Here is a 13,440-nt window from a genome sequence, read left to right on the forward strand (position 1 = left end):
GACAGGATTTCACCGTGTTGGCCAGGCTGGTCTTGAACTCCTGACCTCAGGTGATCCGCCCGCCTTGGCCTCCCAAAGTGCTGGGATTACAGGCGTGAGCCACCGCGCCCGGCCCTGTCTCTACTTAAAATACAAAATTAACTTGCCGGGCGCAGTGGCTCACGCCTGTAATCCCAGCACTTTGGGAGGCCAAGGCGGGTAGATCATGAGGTCGAGAGATCGATACCATCTTGGTCAACATGGTGAAACCCTGTCTCTACTAAAAATACAAAACATTAGCTGAGCATGGTGGCGAGTGCCTGTAATCCCAGCTACTCAAGAGGCTGAGGCAGGAGAATTGCTTGAACCCAGGAGGCGGAGGTTGCAGCGAGCCGAGATTGCGCCATTGCACTCCAGCCTGGGTAACAAGAGCGAAACTCCATCTCAAAAAAAAAAAAATACAAAATTAGCTGAGCGTGGTGGCATATGCCTGTAATCACAGCCACTTGGAAGACTGAGGCAGGAGAATTGCTTGAACCTGGAAGATGAGGTTGCAGTAAGCTGAGATCGCACCATTGCACTCCGGCCTCGGCCACAAGAGCAAAACTCTGTCTGAAAAAAAAAAAAAAGAGAGGCAGAAGGCTGGGCATAGTGGTTCATGCCTGTAGTCCCAGTGCTTTGGGGGGGTGGGGCAAAGCAGGAGGATGGTTTGAACTCAGAAATTTGAGACCAGCTTGGGCAACATAGTGAGACCCCAATCTCTACAGAAACCAGCCAACAAACAAAAACAAATTAGCTTGGCATGGTGGCATGTGCCTGTGGTCCCAGTGCTTTGGGAGGCCCAGCGGGGAGGATCCCTTGAGCCCAGGAGTTTGAGACCAGCCTGGGAAATATGGTGAGACCCCATGTCTACAAAAAATAAAAAATTAGTTTGGTGTGGTGTTGCATGAATGTAGTCCCAACTGCTCAGGAGGCTGAGGTGGGAGGATCACTTGAGCCTGGGATGTCAAGGCTGCAGTGAGTGGTGATTGTGTCACTGCCCTCCAGCCTGGGTGACAGAGCAAGACTTTACCTCAAAAAATAAAATAGGCTGGGCGCAGTGGCTCAAGCCTGTAATCCCAGCACTTTGGGAGGCCGAGGCGGGTGGATCACGAGGTCAAGAGATCGAGACCATCCTGGTCAACATGGTGAAACCCCGTCTCTACTAAAAATACAAAAAATTAGCTGGGCATGGTGGTGCGTGCCTGTAATCCCAGCTACTCAGGAGGCTGAGGCAGGAGAATTGCCTGAACCCGGGAGGCGGAGGTTGCGGTGAGCCGAGATCGCGCCATTGCACTCCAGCCTGGGTAACAAGAGCGAAACTCCGTCTCAAAAAAAAAAATTAAAAAAAATAAAAAATAAAATAAAATAAAATAGTGCTCGCCTCTACAGCACATATACTAAAATTGGAATGATACAGAGAAGATTAGCATGGCCCCTGTGCAATGATGACACACAAATTTGTGAAGCGTTCCATATTTGAAATAATAAAATAAAATAAAATAAATTATAAAATAAAATAAAACTCATTGTGGACTAAACATCCCGTTCTTGCCTAACTCAGGGTGGAATTCTCCTACCCTCCTACCTTTGTTATGCTACTGCCCTCCTTACAAAGCCCTTGATAAAGATCAAATGGAATACTATTTTCAAATTCACATACCGTCAGGGTTCAGGTAGGCAAGTGTGCAAAGTGGTGTAGGTCACTGGGAGTGGTGCAAACTGTGGAAGACTGAGGAGTGCACGCCCTGGCTAGAGGTGTTCACATCCGATTTTTATCCATGGAGTGAACTGACAGTTTGTGATGCTCACAGCAAATAAATAATTCAAACTTGGGTCTGGTCTGACTTCAGAGCTTTTTCTACTATGTCATTTGGCCTTGTCCTAAACCCCAGTTTCCTTTTTCTTTTTCTTTTTTCGAGATGGAGTCTCACACTATTACCCAGGCTAAAGTGCAGTGGTACAATCACGGCTCACTACAACCTCCGGCTCCCGGGTTCAAGCAATTCTCCTGCCTCAGGCTCTGGAGAAGCTGGGATTACAGGTGCCCGCCACCATGCCCAGCTAAGTTTTGTATTTTTTTTAGTAGAGCCATGTTGCCCAGGCTGGTCTCAAACTCCTGATCTCAGGTGATCTGCCTGCCTCAGCCTCCTAAAGTGGTGGGATTACAGGTGTGAGCCACCACACCCAGCAGTTTCCTTTTTTGTGACACGGGACCGCTTATACTTACCTATCTTGGAAAGCTTAGGGATCATTTATTTCAAATTCTTAGCACAGTACCTGGCACACAGTAAGCACTCAAAGAGTGGTAGCTCTGTATAAAATAAACTACAAAGCATTGTACAAATATTAGGTATTATTATAAAGACGTAAACACCAGGGTAAAAATATCATTCATTTCTGAAGGAATATATTGATGGATACTTAGATGCTAGGTAAGAAGAGAGTAAGGGGCTGGGCACTGTGGCTCAAGCCTATAATCCCAGCACTGTGTTGAGGCAGAGGCAGGACACTCGCCCGAGGCCAAGAGTTTGAGATTAGTCTGGGCAACATAGCTAGACCCTGTCTCAAAAAAAAAAAAAAAAAAAAAAAGTCAGCGAGACCTTGTCTCTATAAAAAAGTAAAACATAAAATAAAGAAGAGAAAAGAGTAAGGACCTTGGGAGTTCCAGAGAAGTTGAGAGCTGAGGTGGGTGGGATTTAGGTAAGTATCCACTGTGCTGATCAGGGGGAGGGGGCCAGAACTGCTGACTGGAGTCTGCAAGTGTGTCTCTGCATGAGGGGAGAGGGGCACTGGGCAGTTACTACCAGGTCTTCACAGTTTAATGAACTAAGCATGCTGTTTATGGGAACATTCACAATACAAAATTACTTTTCAAATGGCCAGAGGGATGCTTGTTGCAGTTCAGTTTATGATAGCAGAAAACTAAAAACAAAGTAGAAATCCCAAATTAGGGGACTGGATAAAGAAATTTTTTTTGAGACAGAGTTTCACTCATGTCACCCAGACTGGAGTGCAGTGGCATGATCTTGGCTCACTGCAACTTCTGCCTCCCAAGTTCAAGCGATTCTCCTGCCTCAGCTCCCGAGTAACAGGGATTAGAGGCACCCACCACCACATCCAGCTAATTTTTTTGCATTTTTAGTAGAGATGGGGTTTCACTGTGTAGACCAGGCTGGTCTCGAACTCTTGATGTCAAGTGATCCACCTGCCTCAGCCTCCCAAAGTGCTGGGATTACAGGCCTGAGCCACTGCACCTGGCATGGTTAAAGAAATTATGCTATATCCAGGCTAGGCGCAGTGGCTCACATCTGTAATCCCAGCACTTTGACAGGCAGAAGGATCACAAGGTCAAGAGATCAAGACCTTCCTGGCCAATATGGTAAAACTCTGTCTCTACTAAAAATACAAAAATTAGTTGGGTATGGTGTTGCGTGCCTGTAGTACCAGCTACTCAGAAGGCCGAGGCAGGGGAATCACTTGAACCCAAGAGGTGGAGGTTGCAGTGAGTTGAGATCATGCCACTGCACTCCAGCCTGGTGACAGAGCAAGACTATCTAAAAAAAGAAAAGAAAGAAATTATGTTATATCTGTTCATTGAGGGGACATTATTCAATCCTTGAAAATAATATTATCAGAATCTATGTAAGATGAGTACTTATTTATTTCGAGATGGAGTTTTGCTCTTATTGCCTAGGTTGGAGTGCAGTGGTACGATCTTGGCTCACTGCAGCCTCTGCCTCCTGGATTCAAGTGATTCTCCTGCCTCAGCATCCCAAGTGGCTGGGATTACAGGCATGCGCCACCACGCCAGACTAATTCTTTGTATTTTTAGTAGAGACGGGCGTCTCACCATATTGGCTAGGATGGTCTTGAACTCCCAACCCTGTGATCCACCTGTCTCAGCCTCCCAAAGTGCTAGGATTACAGGCCTGAGCTGCCATGCCTGGCCTCTAATTTTCTACTATAAATATGATTGCTTTTGTAATAAGGAAAAATGAAAACATTTATTTTTTAAAGTGTGGTGAGGATCAGAAAGGCAGAGATCAAAGACTGTGTAAATAGGATTGAGCCAATCCAAAGAAACGTTGTGTAGGAAGCAGTGTGAAGGAGGATGACGAGTGTCAGGGCAAGGGCAAATAGGGAAGGACCAGGAAACCCAGGGGGACACATGCCTGACATTCACAGAGCCAGTTCCTTGACTCCTGCACCATGGTCACTGCCATTCTGTCTACACCTCTAGCGTGGCCCTCCAGAATGAACTGCAAGCTTGGATGAGGCTCCAGGGAGCACTTACATCCATTGTTTAAGCTCCAAGAGGCTCTGATTCCATGAACTTTGCCAATGAGAAGGTTGAAAAATTGGAGGTGAATGTGGATGGAGCAGCTGCCTATTAGCAAGTTTGGCCAAATGGTGGTGCTATAAGCCAGAAAATCAAAGCACATTCTAGTAGCCAGGGTTAGACTGGAACAATGGTCTCCGCACTTAGAAGGCCACCAGGGGGCAGAGGGAGGTAATACTGCTTTTCTCAGGGCCAGCTGGAGTCACCAGTCAACACTGTGCCGGATGCCGTGGCTTTGGGAGGCCGAGGCTTGAGGTCATAAGTTCAAGACCAGCCTGGACAACATGGTGAAACCCTGTCTTTACTGAAAATACAAGAAATTAGTCGGGTGTGGTGGTGTGAACCTCAGGAGGCTGAGGCAGGAGAATCTCTTGAACCCGGGAGGCAAAGGTTGCAGTGAGCTGAGATCATGTCATTGCATTCCAGCCTGGGTGATAGAGTGAGACTTTATCTCAGAAAAACAAACAAGAAAAAGGCATCAGCATCATTCAATAAAACCAATGGTTGTAATGATGCAGTGCCAGAAATAAAACAGATAACTCAAACAGGTGCAGGTCTTGCTACGAAACGCTTAAAGGGACAGGATTCATTACAGAATGCTTCAAGGGATAGTTCAAGGGAGCTCTGAAGCCTCATCCCTCCACCTGCCCCTGCCCTTACCATACAGCTCCTTGCTGTAAGCGTCACCCTCTCACTATGGCTTTTCCTTTCCTTCCTCTGTCCCCGTTCCTTCCTCATACTCATCGAGCTCCTTCTGTATACCAGAGCATTTAGACTGAGTGTGGGAAGGTAAGAGAGAAATGGCTGAGGAGGAGGTGGGAGGGAGCTAAGGCAGGAGTGTGTGTGTGGAGTGGATGGTGTGGCTGGAGGCTGGTGAGCAGGGGAGACTGCAAAAGGTGGAGCTGCAGGGAGCCAGGGCACTGACCGTGGAGTCTGGATGCTTCCTAGATCACTGAAGGGTTCTAAGTAGGTGAGAGATATGATGAGATCTAGTTTTATTTATTTATTTATTTATTAATTATGCATTTATGTTTTTTTTTTTTTTTTTTTTTTGAGACGGAGTTTCGCTCTTATGACCCAGGCTGGAGTGCAATGGCGCGATCTCGGCTCACCGCAACCTCCGCCTCCCGGGTTCAGGCAATTCTCCTGCCCCAGCCTCCTGAGTCGCTGGGATTACAGGCACGCGCCACCATGCCCAGCTAATTTTTTGTATTTTTAGTAGAGACGGGGTTTCACCATGTTGACCAGGATGGTCTTGATCTCTTGACCTTGTGATCCACCCGCCTCGGTCTCCCAAAGTGCTGGGATTACAGGCTTGAGCCACCGCGCCCGGCCTTCATTTATGTATTTTTTAGATGTGGTCTTGCTATGTTGCCCAAGGGGGTCTCAAACTTCTGGGCTCAAGTGATTCTTCCACTTCAGCTGCCCAAGTAGCTGGCACTACAAGTCTGCACCACTGGCAGAGATTTTTATTCATTTATTTATTTTATTTATTTAATTTTGAGACAGAGTCTCGCACTGTCGCCCAGGCTGGAGTGCAATGGCTCTGCCTCCTGGGTTCAAGTGACTCTTCTTCTTCAGCCTCCTGGGTAACTGGGATTACAGGCACCTGCCACCACGCCTGGCTAATTTTTTATATTTTTAGTAGAGATGGGGTTTCACTATGTTGGCCAAGCTGGTCTTGAACTCCTGACCTCATGATCTGCCTGCCTCGGCCCCCTCAAAGTGCTGGGATTACAGGTGTAGGTCACCATGCCTGGCCTTTTATTTTTATTTTCTTTTTTTCGGAGTATTGCTCTGTCAGCAGGCTGGAGTGCATTAGCACCAATTCGGCTCACTATGACCTCTGCCTCTTGGGTTCAAGTGATTCTCTTGCCTCAGCCTCCTGAGTAGCTGGGATGATAGGCGCCTGCCACACGCCCAGCCAATTTTTTTTTTTTGTTTTGGTAGAGATGAGGTTTTGCCATGTTGGCCAGGCTGGTTTTGAACTCCTGACTTCAGGTGATCTGCCCACTTTGGCCTCCCAAAATGCTGGGATCACAGGCGTGAGCCACTGCGCCCATCAAGATTTATTTTGAAAGAAGACCATGTTGGCTGGTGTGTGGAGGAAGGCTGGGTGGTTACTGGTGGCTGTGAGCCCAGCCGTTAGGAAGATGTTGCAGTGCCAGTACAGAGGACAGACGCCTACAGGCTGGATACTGGGTGTGAATGGAGGGAAAGGAATAGATTTGGACATATTTTGAAAGTAGGGTTATTAATTATTTTTTTGAGACAGATTCTTGCTCTGTCGCCCAGGCTGGAGTGCAATGGCACAATCTCGGCTCATTGCAACCTCCGCCTCTGGAGTTCAAGTGATTCTCCTGTCTCAGCCTCCCGAGTAGCTGGGATTACAGGTGTGCGCCACCACGCCTGGCTAATTGTTGTATTTTTAGTGGAGTCGGGTTTCACTATGTTGGTCAGGTTGTTCTCAAACTACTGACCTTGTGATCTGCTCGCCTCAGCCTCCCAAAGTGCTGGGATTACAGGCGTGAGCCACCGAGCCTGGCTGGGTTATTAATTTATTAGATCCATAGGGTGGAGTAAGAAAGAAGGAGATGTCAAAAATGATTCCCAGGTTTCTAGAACCAGCAATTAGATGGATGGTGTGTCGTTTACTAAGATGAACAAGAATTATGAAGCAGCTGTAGGAGCTAAGGTCAACAATCCAGTTTTGAATAGGTTAAATTTGAGATGCCTAACAGATATCTAAAAGGAGGCATTGAGTAGGACATTCCGGAGGCTGCTCTGGAGCTCACAAAAAGGTCTGGTTGGACATCACCATCTGGAAGACTTTGATGTATAGAAGATGCAATTAAAACCAGGGGGAAGGTATGAGATGGCTCAAGAAAATAGTCCCCAGTAATCAGAGAAGAGGGGAGAGGACACAGCCCTGAGGAACATCAACTTTATATCAGGTCAATTTATAGATCAGAAACATCAAGTTACAGACCATACCAAGGAGGACGAGTCAGGAAAAGGAACGGGGAGGTTATAACTAGAGAAAAGCTGGACAAGGTGTCCGGGAGACCAGAAAGGGGAGTGTTTCAAGAAGGAGGGAGCGTGCAGCTGCTACAAGCTAAGTGGTCAGGGAACAAAAGGAATGTCGTGTCCACTGATTTCAACAACGGGGAGGTCTCTGGGAGCCTTGGCTAGTGCCGCTTCTGAGGAGCCACAGGAGCTGGGCCAGCCTCAAGGGGCTGAAGAGTGAACTGGGTGAGGAAGGGGAGAGCTTGTGTATAGACCTCTTTTGAGAATAATGTGAGGCCAGACACAGTGGCTCACACCTGTAATCCCAGCACTTTGGGAGGCTGAGGCGGGTGGATCACCTCTCAGGAGTTCGAGACCAGCCTTACCAACATGATAAAACCCTGTCTCTACTAAAAATACAAAATTAGCTGGCCATGGCGGTGCATGCCTGTAATCCCAGCTACTTGGGAGGCTGAGGCAGGCGAATCGCTGGAACCCGGGAAGTGGAGGTTGCGGTGAGCCAAGATCACACCATTGTACTCCAACCTGGGCAGCAACAGCAAAACTCCTCTCAAAAAAAAAGAGAGAGAGAGAATAATTTAAGATATTTAAGATGCTTAGCTGTAAGAAGGAACAGAGAGATGCAGGAGAAGGTTGTCCAGGGAGCTTGATACTCCTGAGCACAGAGACTATCACAGAAGTGTCAGTCCCCCAGCATAGGTGGAGGACAGGGGGGTGGGTGCTGATTGGTGATGTGTCAGTGCCTTGCCTGGATGATATGGTGGTGGGGTGAGGGCAATGGTATCTGTGGAGGGGGCACGGGGCAGGATGGCAGACTGACTGGGAGAATCGGCTGTTTCTCTCAATAGTTCTTTCTGATACTTTTTTTTTCTCCTGCAGTAGCGGAGCCCTGACACTTCCCAGACCCTCTCACATAATCTCTCAAGGAATCCAGCTTAATGGATCAGCCCACTGCAGACAAAAGAACATAAAACAGAAAAGGGATCCAGAACCAGGCTCCCAAGAGTCTGACCACACAGCCAGCAGGAGGTCAGAGGTGAGAGGCAGCCTGGGTGGGGGAAGGGAAGGGCCTGCATTCCTTTCTCCCTGCAGGGTGCAGGGCTTCTCAGGTATTCTCTAATTAAGATGGGAAGCAGAAGCAGGGGCCCTCTGGAATGTAAAGAGCAGATAAGATCAGGCACCCTCCTCCCCCAGGAAATCTTCCATTTTCCTTCTTTTAGGATGGACACTGCATTCTTTTCCTGCTTGCTCCTAGCAGGGGTTTGGCTCCCCAGTTCCTTCCATCCCCCCTCCCTCAGCCCTTGTCTCCGCCTTTGGGTCTCTCTCTGCATCCCTTATGGCTTCCTCATCTGGTACCAGGCCTGTGCATCAGAACCCAGAGGAGGATCTCTCATTTCATCAGTATATGGACATCTCCCAGGTTCAGGCTGGGAGTTTTTGACCCTTGCTCTTGGCTTCTCTCTAGGAGGAAGAGCAGGCTCCGTCATCTTACCAAGGCGATGTTCATTCAAATAAACAATACCAGCCAACATGTGGGGTCAGGCGCCCCAGGTACTAAAGGGACAATCTTGATGAGTAGTGCTCATAAGAGGTGTCAGAGGAGGAGACAGCATTGTCAGGCAGCTGGAGGGTGGCCGCCGAGTTACAGGGAAGGCTTTGGGGAGGAGGTGTGATTTGCATTGAACCTTGAGGAAGGCATGTGATGCAGGACATGAAGGCGTGGCGAGAACTCCTGGCAGGAGGCAGTTTGGGAAACATTGCTTGAGGTCAGTGCAGGTGGAACAGTAGGTTTAGCGAAGGGAAGGTGGGGCATTTGAGCAGGGAGGCTGATATAAGAGATGGAATGCAGGGGGAAATCAGATTTCATGCTTTCAACAGTGAGAGGCCGTCACAGGTGTTTCAGGGGGAGTAGTGATAGGGGAATAATGTAGATTTAAAGATAATTCTGGAAGCAAATTAGTGAGGTTCAGGGTAGAGAGATGAAGGGCTCATGCTGTCTTACCCCCTGACCCCTCACCCTTAGCTGTCACCACTGTCTCAAGGGGCCCAGAAGTACCTTGATGAGGATGCAGGACAGGTGGGATGGGGGAAGCCATGAGACACCCTCCCTCATCTCCCAGGCCTGGGATTCTTGGGGCCCTGTGTCTATGCTTGGCCAGGGACTCTGTCCATAGTGGCGCTTGGACCTCAGTCCCTCCCCGCCTCCCAGGTAGCACAGGACAGCGTGACCCACTCTGGACCAGAGGGCCTGGCAGAGTCCGGGGGAGGATTCCATACACTGAGTGCCATGTGGCTTCTCCATGCCCTTACCTCAGCCCAACCCAAGACAGTGGGTGTGGGGAATGAAGAGGCAGGTGGGTGGAAATTCAAAAGCAAGGGGGCTGGTCTGAAGCTTATGGGCCCTGGGGACATCCCAGAGGTTCAGTCTACCCACAGCGGTTCCCCAGAGTGTCCTTTCTGTCCTGTGACCCCCAGTCCCAAGCCTCACTGACTCGGCCCGTCTCCCCGACAGAAGTCATGTCCTGAGAAAATAAGAGCACCAGAGTGAAGTCCTGAACTGATTCCTGGGGGTCTCAGAGAATGTAGAGACAGAAGGATGGAGGCAATGGCCTCTCTGGGATTGTTCCGTTGTGGCTGTTTGACCTCTGCCCAGGGATACCTGTCTGTGCAGCTGGGATGGGGCCACTGGAGAGGCTATTACAGGAGGGGAGTTCCAATTCAGCAGGAGTGTTAGGATCCCAGCCCCTGGATCGTTCTTCACCCCTCTCTGCCCCCAGGCATGCTACGTGCCTTTCTTCATGTCCTGGCTCTCCTCCGCCACTCCATTTCTCCTGGACAGGACCGGGAAGGTGGAGGATGCTGGATGTGTCTCTGAGCTTGCTTCGAGAGCACTCCCTGAAGCCCTTCAGTCTTGAGGGGGGTCACCTGGCCCCTCTTCGGCAAAGGAACATTCCATTCATCCTTGTCTGCTGTCAGTGTGAGGCCCACCCCTCCAGGAAGCCCCTCTCCCTGCTCCTCCTCCTCCCCCTCCCAGCCAGCCAGGCTGGCTCCTTCTCTCTAATCCCTGGAACAATCCTTTGTTTCTGGTGCCAAAACAGAGGACTCTGCTGGGCCTTGGCCCCGAGGGGTTTCCTGTGGATGGGTCGGCCTGGTGTTTGCCCAGCTGCAAACCTTTCAAGGACAGGGGTTGCATCTTCTCCTCCTCCGTGTCCTGTGGTTGAGGAGAGTGGGAGCCAGTGTGAGGTGTGAGGAATGAGAAAGAGTAAGAGAGAAAGAGAGAGAAAGAGAGAGAGAGAGAGAGAAACAGAGAAACACACACATACACACACACACACACAGAGAGAGAGAGAGAGAGAGAGGGGCAGAGAACAGGGACAGAGGCAGAAATGTCTAGCTGGAGAGGGAAGGGCAGAGTGAGACACAAACTCCTCCCACAGCCCCTGCCAGCTCTTGTTGCCACTAACCCCACACTGATTATATTCTGCTATTTGGTGTATAATTTATATTTTGTGTATTATATACACAGATGACTATGAGCTTCCTGCCCATTTTTTTTTTTTTTTTTTTTTTTGAGATAGAGTCTCCCTCTGTCACCCAGGCTGGAGTACAGTGGTGCGATCTCGGCTCACTGCAACCTCTGCCTCCTGGGTTCAAATGATTCTCCTACCTCAGCCTCCTGAGTACCTGGGATTACAGGCACCGGCCATCACACCCAGCTAGTTTTGTTTGTTTGTTTTTAGTAGAGATGGGGTTTCACCATGTTGGCCAGGATAGTCTTGAACTCCTGACCTCAGGTGATCCCGTCACCTTGGCTTCCCAAAATGCTGAGATTACAGGCGTGAGCCACTGCACCCAGCCTAGAGACGGGGTTTCACCATGTTGGCCAGGCGGAACCCCTGACCTCAGGTGATCTGCCCATCTAGGCCTCCCAAAGTGCTAGGATTGCAGGCATGAGCCACTGTGCCTGGCCAATTTTTAAATTTTTTTATTTTTATTTTTATTATTTTATTTTATTTTATTTTTTTAAAGACGGGGTTTCACCATGTTGGTCAGGCTGGTCTTGAACTCCCGACCTCAGGTGATCCGCCCGCCTTGGCCTCCAAAGTGCTTGGATTACAAGCGTGAGCCACCATGCCCGAACCCTAAAATTTTTTATTTTGTGGAGATGGGGGTCTCACTATATTGCCAAGGCTGGTCTCTAATTCCTGATCTCAAGTGATCCTCCTGCCTCAGCCTCCCAAAGTGCTGGGATTACAGGCATGAGCCAACATCTCCCTTAAAGTGTAACTCACATCATATCCAGGTGCTCTTCCCTCGCCCATCCCCAGGGTCCTCGTCCTGCCTGCCTCCTTGAGGACCGGGACCTGAGTCTCTGCCCTGCTGTCTTTTAGATCTGCTGCCAGGATGAAATTAGACTTGCTTGGTAAATTCGCAGATGCTCTGCAAACCCAAAGCTGTTTTTGAGGTTGAATTTGTGGATTCGTGGAGGGAGAGGACTGTGTGGTCCCCCATTCTGACTCTCCACCTAATTTACAAACCCCAGGCTGCTGCACTGGGATGAGGAGGAGGTGGCCTCCTGAGAGCAGCAGAGCACCTCAGAAAGTCCTTCACCTGAGTAAGCTTGCCTCTTTTGGCTTCCACACTTCAGTCTGGTTGTATCCCTGGGAATCATGGAGAGTAGGTATAATTTATCTTCTCCTAAATGAGAGACCTTCAGATATTTAGCATCGTGGAAAGTGGAAGGGAGGCTGCGTGTAGTGGCTCATGCCTGTAATCCCAGTACTTTGAGAACCCAAGACAGGAGGATCGCTTGAGCTCAGGAGTTTGAGACCAGCCTGGGCAACACAGTGAAACCTAGTCTCTACTAAAAAATAAAAAAAAAGAAAATTAGCCAGGTGTGGTGGTGCTTTTCTGTAGTTCCAGCTACTTGGGAGGTTGAGGCAAGAGACTGCTTGAGCCTGGGACGTCAAGGTTGCAGTGAGCCATGATCAAGCCACTGCACTCCGGCCTGGGCAACAGAACAAGACTCTATCTTGAAAAAAAAAGGAAGAAAGTGAGAGAGAGAGAGAAAAAAGGGAGGAAGGAAGGAAGGAAGGGAGGGAAAGAAAGAAAGGAAAGAAAAAGAAAGAAAGAAAGAAGGAAAGAAATAAAGCCAGCCAGCTAGGCGCAGTGTCTCACGCTAGTAATCACAGCACTTTGGGAGGCTGAGGCGGGTGGATCAGCTGAGGTCAGGGGTTCCAGACCAGCCTGACCAACATGGTGAAACCACATCTCTACTAAAAACACAAAAATTAGCCAGGCATGGTGGTGCATGCCTGTAATCCCAGTTACTCAAGAGGCTGAGGCAGGAGAATTGCTTGAACCCAGGAGGCGGAGATTGTAGTGAGCCGAGAGTACCATTGTACTCTAGCCTGGGCAACAAGAGCGAAACTCCATCTCAAAAAAAAAAAAAAAAAAGAAAGAAAGAAAGAAAATGGAAGGAATCTTAGAGGGGATCTAAGGCTACATCTATATTTGGCTGATGAGGAAAACAGCCCAGAGAAGAAGGACATTGTGAAAGTCACCGAATGAGTCAGCCTGACCTGACCCAGGGCTCCTGACGCCCCGGGCAGAATTCTTACCTCCCAAGCAACTTTTCTCCAGGCCCAACTCTCTTCTGAAATCTCTTCAATGTTGCTTTTAATTATTTGTGTACTTTCTGTCTGTCCCTGAGTTCACAGGGTAATTTATATGTTGTCTTGCCCATGGGGCCTACCATGGTACAGGGTGGTCAAGAAACACTGAATAAAGGAACAATCAAAGTAATTGACCCCACTGAATTCCATAAGCGTGCTGCATGCCTCAGTTCCTTTCGTCCCCACCCAGGGCTCCCAGGTAGATTCCTTGCAATGATGAAGAAACCCAGGTGGGGAGATAAGTTGTTGCTCAAGTTCTGGCTTCGGGGAAGAGGCGGAGTCACCCCTGTGAGCACCAGGCTCGTCCTGGGCTGCTGTGTGTCTATGAATGCCTAGAAATGCTGCCGTTCTTTTTTTTTTTTTTTTTTTTTTTTTTAA

General features: G+C 48.9%; 1 long non-coding RNA gene and 1 other non-coding gene across 4 annotated transcripts in view; both read left to right on the forward strand.

Annotated features, from left to right (window-relative positions):
* The window catches only part of LOC116561220, a 20,075-nt gene that overhangs the window by 2,281 nt on the left and 4,354 nt on the right, over window positions 1-13,440 (forward strand). For all 3 annotated transcript variants that reach the window (XR_004273344.1, XR_004273341.1, XR_004273343.1), the window contains exons 2-3: window positions 4,262-4,385; window positions 8,267-8,423. This is a non-coding gene — a long non-coding RNA (uncharacterized LOC116561220). The remainder of the gene's footprint in view (window positions 1-4,261; window positions 4,386-8,266; window positions 8,424-13,440) is intronic.
* LOC116527690 lies at window positions 1,395-1,501 on the forward strand. Its single transcript, XR_004258677.1, has one exon. It is a non-coding gene; the product is annotated as a U6 spliceosomal RNA (small nuclear RNA).

This window comes from Sapajus apella, unplaced genomic scaffold (assembly GCF_009761245.1).
Source record: "Sapajus apella isolate SASKATOON/1434 unplaced genomic scaffold, GSC_monkey_1.0 scaffold2, whole genome shotgun sequence".
NCBI lineage: Eukaryota > Metazoa > Chordata > Mammalia > Primates > Cebidae > Sapajus > Sapajus apella.